We start from the raw sequence: 8,730 nt of genomic DNA on the forward strand, positions 1-8,730 counted from the left end.
CAACAGAAAAGTGACATTAATATTTAGTAGATCCTCCTTTTGCAGAGATAACAGCCTCTAGTCGCTTCCTGTAGCTTTTAATCAGTTCCTGGATCCTGGATGAAGGGATTTTGGACAAACAATTCGCGTTCAGTTAAGTTTGATGGTCGCCGAGCATGGACAGCCCGCTTCCAATCATCCCACAGATGTTCAATGATATTCAGGTCTGGGGACTGGGATGGCCATTCCAGAACATTGTAATTGTTCCTCTGCATGAATGCCTGAGGATTTGGAGCTTTGGTGTTTTGGATCATTGTCTTGCTGAAATATCCATCCCCGGCGTAACTTCAACTTCGTCACTGATTCTTGAACATTATTCTCAAGAATCTGCTGATACTGAGTGGAATCCATGCGACCCTCAACTTTACCAAGATTCCCGATGCCGGCATTGGCCACACAGCCCCAAAGCATGATGGAACCTCCACCAAATCTTACAGTGGGTAGCATGTGTTTTTCTTGGAATGCTGTTTCTTTTTGGACGCCATGCATAACGCCTTTTTTTATAACCAAACAACTCAATTTTTGTTTCCAAAATGAAGCTGCCTTGTCCAAATGTGCTTTTTCATACCTCAGGCAACTCTATTTGTGGCGTACGTGCAGAAACGGCTTCTTTCTCATCACTCTCCCATACAGCTTCTATTTGTGCAAAGTGCGCTGTATAGTTGACCGATGCACAGTGACACCATCTGCAGCAAGATGATGCTGCAGCTCTTTGGAGGTGTCTGTGGATTGTCCTTGACTCTTCTCACCATTCTTCTTCTCTGCCTTTCTGATATTTTTCTTGGCCTGCCACTTCTGGGCTTAACAAGAACTGTCCCTGTGCTCTTCCATTTCCTTACTATGTTCCTCACAGTGGAAACTGACAGGTTAAATCTCTGAGACAACGTTTTGTATCCTTCCCCTGAACAACTATGTTGAACAATCTTTGTTTTCAGATCATTTGAGAGTTGTTTTGAGTAGCCCATGATGCCACTCTTCAGAGGTGATTCAAATAGGAGATCAACTTGCAATTGGCCACCTTAAATACCTTTTCTTATGATTGGATACATCTGGCTATGAAGTTCAAAGCTCACTGAGGTTACAAAACCAATTTTGTGCTTCAGTAAGTCAGTAAAAAGTAGTTAGGGGAATTCACATCAATAAAATGATAAGGGTGCCCATACTTTTGCACCGGTCAAATTTTGGTTTAATGCATATTGCACATTTTCTGTTAGTACAATAAACCTCATTTCAATCCTGAAATATTACTGTGTCCATCAGTTATTAGATATATCAAACTGAAATGGCTGCTGCAAACACCAAAATATTTAGAACTAAAAATGATTAAGATTAATAGGGGTGCCCAAACTTTTTCATAGGACTGTATATATATATATATATATAATCTATAATAAATACATAGCGTATGACACTGTCAGGGCTCCTAGGACTATATAAATAGAGCAACTAGAGGACTCCCTCCAGGACAGCTCATTCTGGGAGACCTGGCACCACATGGGCACAAAGCCCAAGAAAAACTCTCTCCACATCCAAAATGGCAATATCTGGCTCAACTACTTCAGAGGTCTCTACAAAAACATCCCAGAAGAAGAACTAACTCCAGAACAGCAACAGATAATCACCAAACTGAGGGACATGGAGAAAGTCATCAAAGACTTCCAGAACCCTCTGGACTCACCAATCACCATAAAAGATATACAGGAAAGAATTGTCCTGCTGAAAGGCAAAAAGGCCAGTGGCCCTGACGGCATCCTACCAGAGATGATGAAATACAGCCCTCCAGCAATACACGCGGCACTGGCAAAGCTATTCACCCTCGTGCTCAATGCTGGACACTTCCCCGAAGACTGGAACAAAGGGCTCATAACCCCCATCTACAAGAATGGGGACCAATATGACCCCAACAACTACAGAGGGATCTGCGTCAGCAGCACATAGCTGGGGAAACTGTTCAACAGCATCATCAATAACAGAATCCTCACCTTCCTCACACAACACGGGGTCCTCAGCAAGAGCCAAGCAGGGTTCATGCCAAACCACCGCACCACAGACCATATCTACACCCTGCACAGCCTCATCAAGACGCACGTCCACAACACCAGAAGAGGCAAGATATTCGCCTGCTTCGTGGACTTTAAGAAGGCGTTTGATTCAGTATGGCACCCAGGCCTACTCCTAAAACTCCTAGAGAGTGGAATAGGAGGAAGAACGTACGACGTCATCAAGAGCTCCTACACCGGAAACCAGTGCAGTGTGAAGGTGAATGGGAAAAGGACAGCATACTTCCAACAGGCCCGAGGGGTCAGACAAGGCTGTAGCCTGAGCCCAACGCTCTTCAACATCTATATCAATGAACTGGCTACAGCCCTGGAGGCCTCACCAACCCCAGGCCTCACCCTGAACAATCGAGAGGTGAAGTTCCTGCTATACGCCGATGACCTCCTACTCCTGGCCCCCACCGAGAAAGACCTCCAAGAAAGCCTGTCAGTGCTGGAAAAATTCAGCACCACATGGGCCCTACCCATCAACCAGAAGAAGACCAAAGTCATGGTATTCCAGAAGAAGGGCCACAATAAAGCCTCCACCACCCCACAATTCACACTGAACGGCTCCACACTGGAGAAAACCAACAGCTACACCGACCTGGGGCTGGAGCTCAGCCAATCAGGAAGCTTCAAAGCAGCAATAGAAACCCTGAAAGCAAAAGCCTGCAGAACCTTCTACGCCATCAGAAGACAACTGTACCACCTCAAACCACCGGTGAGGGTCTGGCTGAAGATATTTGACGCTGTCATCTCCCCGATCCTTCTCTATGGCAGTGAGGTTTGGGGCCCAGCCACCTACCCAGACCAGTCAAGGTGGGATTCCAGCCCAACAGAGACCTTCCACCTGGAGTTCTGCAAATACCTGCTCCATGTCCATCGCAACACCACCAACATGGCCTGCAGGGCAGAGCTAGGCAGACTCCCCCTATGGCTCACAGTGCTATATAGTTTTCACTAATGTCCTATTATTTAAATATATTCTCTGAAGAGATTGATCAAATCTCAAAAATAGGATAAAAAAGATAAAATATAACTTTTATTAATCTATGCTATTAAAACTTTAGCACAAACAACACACACCTTTTCGTGAGAAACAACTTGGTACCAGGGAGAGAGTATGACACATGTGTCCAATCACACTAACTCCCTGCCATATACAGCCGGACTAACTCTTAATATAATTCCTGCAAGGGACTCTCAGTAATTCTCAGCATATCATTCCCCAGCCTTCTGGAGTGCTGGCTACATGCCGCGCCAACCAGGGGGGGAAGGGTAAATGCTGGTTAAGACCCAGTACAGATTAGTAAACGCCGACTGTAGTAAAAAATGCGTATTTTCTTTGACCCAATGCGTTTCGTTTGACTCATCAGGGGTCAATCATAATAATTCTCCCTCTGTCTATTAGCAGTAGAGACTGCTGTCATTATTGTGAAAAAAGTGCGGTTGATATTCTGACCGCCAGCAGGACCGCCGCTCCCTTTGTCAGCGGTAGATTGCCCAGCTGAAAGGCACCTCTTTATCGTGCCCGGGGTCCCTCCCACTCCTCATAGCCCGCCAATAGCCGCTGCATAACATATCGGCGGTGATTCGTCACAGGACTGTACCGCCCTTGATTACTATTGGCCGAGAACAAAAACAAAACGCCCACCTGTTATTACGCGCATGCGCAATAAAACTCACCCGCGCATGCGCGTATTGATATCATGCCTATTCAGGCTAGTTTACGGAGTACAATGCTCCTTTCATATTCCACGCACATGCGCACTAGAAACACAAGCCCGTGTCCATCGGTGAACACTGTGAAGCGAGTAACTCGCGCCTGCGCATGAACTTAGAGTTTTTTTAGAGCCTCTACATACCCAGCGCTTCACCTAACAAGTAGGTGAGACTCCATATAGGATTATCCATCTCCTCAAAGTGGGCCCTTCTTTCTAATGTGCCATTTGAAGTGGGGTAAAGAGGAATATTTCTTCCCCAACTAATCAATTGAATAAGGAAAATACAGCGGCAAACGCCACTGGGGGGTATTATGTTACACGGCCTAACTCAGCCACAGATGTCAGTGGGGACTGCAGTGGTGTGGAGCATACTACTAAACAACATATATGCTCAACAGTTTACACGCCATATTACATATGGCATCATATTAACATTAGATTTAGTGTCCTGCACTTATTAGGAGGGACTTACTGAACACCACCCATAAAAACAGCACTCTGCTTACCTACTCATTCTAGAAAGCATGAAAAATCCAATTGTTCATTCAATCCTATTGGTACCATGCTTCCCATTCTATAAATCCATTGAGTTTCTTTCCTTAAAAGGAACCTGTCCCAGTCCCCTCCTCTCCGTGGGGGTTTGACAACTTCTACAACCTGAACAGTCAAATCTCTTGTTTCCCCTGAATGTTGATTAACAAAGTGCCTAGCCACCGGAGTATCCCTTTGGTTTTGTATATCACAAACATGCTCTCTTATTCTTCTCCTTAATTGCCTACGAGTCTTGCCCACATAATTACGGGGTGTCACGGAGCAAAGGTATACGTCTTCCTCCGGATGGTCTTTTGAATCAACACGGACGCAAGAGGTCGGGAGACAACAGCAATTTATTGTAATCCACAAAGTTAGTAGCCGGCGGCGGTCACATCAACCGTAATAACAATAAGTCCACAGAAGTCACAATCCAATGATAGCTTTGGCTCCTTGGTCCTGTAACTAAATCCTGGCTCTCTACAGAGCTGTGCACAGGCCGGCTAACACATACTAACTCCAGCTACAACTATATACTAAAACTGTTACACCTATATCTGTGGGGGGGAAGGGCTGAGTCACAGATCCTTCCCCCCTCACCTATGCCAAGGAGAGCAGACTCCCTGTCTACTATGGACAATGCACCGTCCAACATCTTCTTGGAGACACTGATCAGATTATCTCCACCCATTGTCCTCACTGGTCCTCACTAGTTAGAGGTATTTGCATACAATGTGCTAACACACTAGACCCGAATCAGCCAACTACACATTGATGTATATAACAGGTTAGAGAATACATTCCACATGAAATATATATTACACATTGCCTATTGCCGGACTCTAACCATCCCGTGACAACCCCTCCCCCTGTCAAAACATGTGCATGACACAATTGGCCTACACAGGTAAATTGGGGAATGCACATCAGTCTCTATAGCTCATATTTCCTCCTGCCGGGATAACCCATCTGCGTTCTGGTGTTGGTTCCCTCGGCGGTACTGAATGGTAAAGTTGTAGGGTTGAAGGGCTGGCATCTGGCAGAAAATCCGGTGGATCCATGTTGGCGTCTCTCTGAGCTTGGCTTCGGGTCACTGCTCCCACAAAGTGGCACTGTAGATTTCCAACATCGTTGCCTAACAGAACATCGGCCGGCAGCCCGCTCATCACACCAATTGTGCATCGTTTTGGTCCATAACCATAGTCGAGTTCCACGGTAGCTTTAGGAATACGTCTTTGAGTACCCCCTGCCAACTTGATAGAAAGGCCAGGCCCTCCTCTAGGGCCTCGGGTCGAACCACTCGGGGGTCCGCTACCGTTAGGAAAGCTCCCGAGTCCCGGAATCCAACAACTGTTCGGCCATTCAGTAGGACCTCCTGCAAGTGCTTCCTCTGAAGGTTTGCGGGATGTGTGGCGGAAGGCTGAATCCCATAGACCCCTGGAGGTGGAACAGATGTGTCATTCATGGAGTCATCTGGAAATGGGGCCAAACTTTCTGTCCTAGGGGTGGTTCCCAGGTAGTGAATAGGCCGGGATGCCACGGTGGCCCGTGCCCCCATGTTAACAGGGCAACTAGCTTGCAAATGTCCAGGCCGCCCGCACCCAAAACATCTGCGCTCTAGCATTCTTCCAGTAGGTCGTTGTCTAGGGACAGGGTTGTTCATAGCTGGAGGCCGATGGGCTGGGGCAGGGGTAGAGGGGGAATTGTAATCCTGAGGCCGGGCACGAAAGGTGGGTGGCTGGCTGAAGGGTGTCTGGCGGACTGTGGTAGTTTTCCGCTCCTCTGCAAACAACCTCTTCCACTGCGGCTTGATGGTCAGGCCCTCATCTGCAAGAGAAGCAGCTTGCTCCACTGTGGCTGGGTTCCGTTCCAGCACCCACTCACGGATCTCAGCGGGGCACTGGGAAAAGAACTGTTCCTTAAGTATGACTTGGAGGATCTTATCGACTGTGACAGCCTCCTCTCCTTCTAGCCAGCGCTTGCATGCTTGCTTCAACTTGTGGGCGAACATGTGGAAGGAGCTTCCCCCATTGTAAGACAAAGAGCGGAACTGAACTCGGTAGGATTCTGGAGTGACTGCATAATACTTCTGCACCGCTCTTTTAATGGCCTCATAGTCCCGCTGATCACTAGGGTCCATGGCTCTGAGAGCTTCCGCAGCCCCATCTCGTAGGTGCCCCACCAGATACCGGACCCAATCCTTCTCTGGGACTTCCATCAGGCGGCACTGGTGTTCGAAGTCCTGAAAATATCCATCAACATCCCCAGCCGCTTCATCAAAGGTCTTGAAGTGTTTATGGGAGACATATGGTGGTTCTCTCACTGTTGGGCTGGGGGTCGACGTTTGATTATAATTCCGCGTAGTTATCTCAGCCATTCGCATTTCATGCGCCATTCTTTCCTTTTCATACGCCATTCTCTGTTCCTCCTTCTCCGTTTCCTGAGCCCTCTGTAATGCTCTACTCCTTTGCTCTGCAGTTGCTCCTAGCCCCAGCACTGCCAATTCCTCCTCATACAAAACAACCCATCTGCTCTTTTGGGTCTGTACCTGCCACTCCCGTATCTCTCCAGTCTCCTGGGGGCAGCCCTCCTCATGGTCGCTTTGCAGGGTCATCTCCTCCAGTGCCTCGATCAGTTGATCTTTCGTTCTTCCCTGGTAACTCAGGTTTAGTTCCCGGGCCCTTACTTGTAGACGTGCCATAGTCCAGTTCCTGTATTCTGAGGTTGTGGCTCCATTAATCGCTGAGCTGCTGTAGTCCATCTCGCTGTCCGCTGTTGATCCCACCGCTGCCAACCAGTTGTCACGGAGCAAAGGTATACGTCTTCCTCCGGATGGTCTTTTGAATCAACACGGACGCAAGAGGTCGGGAGACAACAGCAATTTATTGTAATCCACAAAGTTAGTAGCCGGTGGCGGTCACATCAACCGTAATAACAATAAGTCCACAGAAGTCACAATCCAATGATAACTTTGGTTCCTTGGTCCTGTAACTAAGTCCTGGCTCTCTGCAGAGCTGTGCACAGGCCGGCTAACACATACTAACTGCTAGCTATATACTATATACTAAACTGTTACTTCCTATACCTGGGGGTGGGAAGGGCTGAGTCACAGATCCTTCCCCCCTCACCTATACCAAGGAGAGCAGACTCCCTGTCTACTATGGACAATGCACAGTCCAACATCTTCTTGGAGACACCGATCAGATTATCTCCACCCATTGTCCTCACTAGTTAGAGGTATTTGCATACAATGTGCTAACACACTAGACCCTAATCAGCCAACTACACACTGATATTTACAACAGGTTAGAGAATACATTCCACATGAAATATATATTACACATTGCCTATTGCCGGACTCTAACCATCCCGTGACACGAGGGCATGGGCAACTTAGCAGATACACCACCCCGACAGTCTCGCAATTTGCGAAACTCCTACATTCATAGATTGCACCAGTGGCTACACTCTGAAAAGATGGTTTTTTGAGGATAAAAGGACATGCTGTACATTTTCCGCATGGGTAGGTTCCCAGGGTTTTTTTTGTTGATAACCAAGTCCCTTTCTCTTCTTCAATTGGTAAGACACTATGCACCAGACGATCTTTAAGATTTTTTCCTCGTCTAAAAGTAATGCTGGGCTGTTTCCCCACCATGCCTCCTACATCAGGATCGGCTGTTAAAATTTTCCAGAACTTTTTCATGATGTTTCTAACCTCTTGGTGACCTGAGTCAAATGTTCCAATGAGCCTTATGGGACCCTGAGATGAATCTCCTTTCTTAGGCACAAGTAGATTTTTTCTATCCGTCTGTTTTGCTCTAATAAATGCATCTTCAACCACTTTTTTTGGGAAGCCCTTCCTTTCAAACCGATTTGCAAGAGTTCTTGATTCCTCCAAGAAATCAGAGTAGGCTGAACAGTTACGTCGAGCCCTCACAAATTGTCCCCTAGGTATACCTTTTTTTAGGGGGTCAGGGTGACAGCTAGACCAATCAAGAAAACTGTTCGTTGCCGTCGGCTTCACCGGTCAAATTTTGGTTTAATGCATATTGCACATTTTCTGTTAGTACAATAAACCTCATTTCAATCCTGAAATATTACTGTGTCCATCAGTTATTAGATATATCAAACTGACATGGCTGCTGCAAATACCAAAATATTTAGAACTAAAAATGATTAAGATTAATAGGGGTGCCCAAACTTTTTCATAGGACTGTATATATCTATATCTATATCTATATATATATATATATATATATATAATACATAGCGTATGACACTGTCAGGGCTCCTAGGACTATATATATATACAGTCCTATGAAAAAGTTTGGGCACCCCTATTAATCTTAATCATTTTTAGTTCTAAATATTTTGGTGTTTGCAGCAGCCATTTCAGT

This window comes from Leptodactylus fuscus, unplaced genomic scaffold (assembly GCF_031893055.1).
Source record: "Leptodactylus fuscus isolate aLepFus1 unplaced genomic scaffold, aLepFus1.hap2 HAP2_SCAFFOLD_653, whole genome shotgun sequence".
NCBI lineage: Eukaryota > Metazoa > Chordata > Amphibia > Anura > Leptodactylidae > Leptodactylus > Leptodactylus fuscus.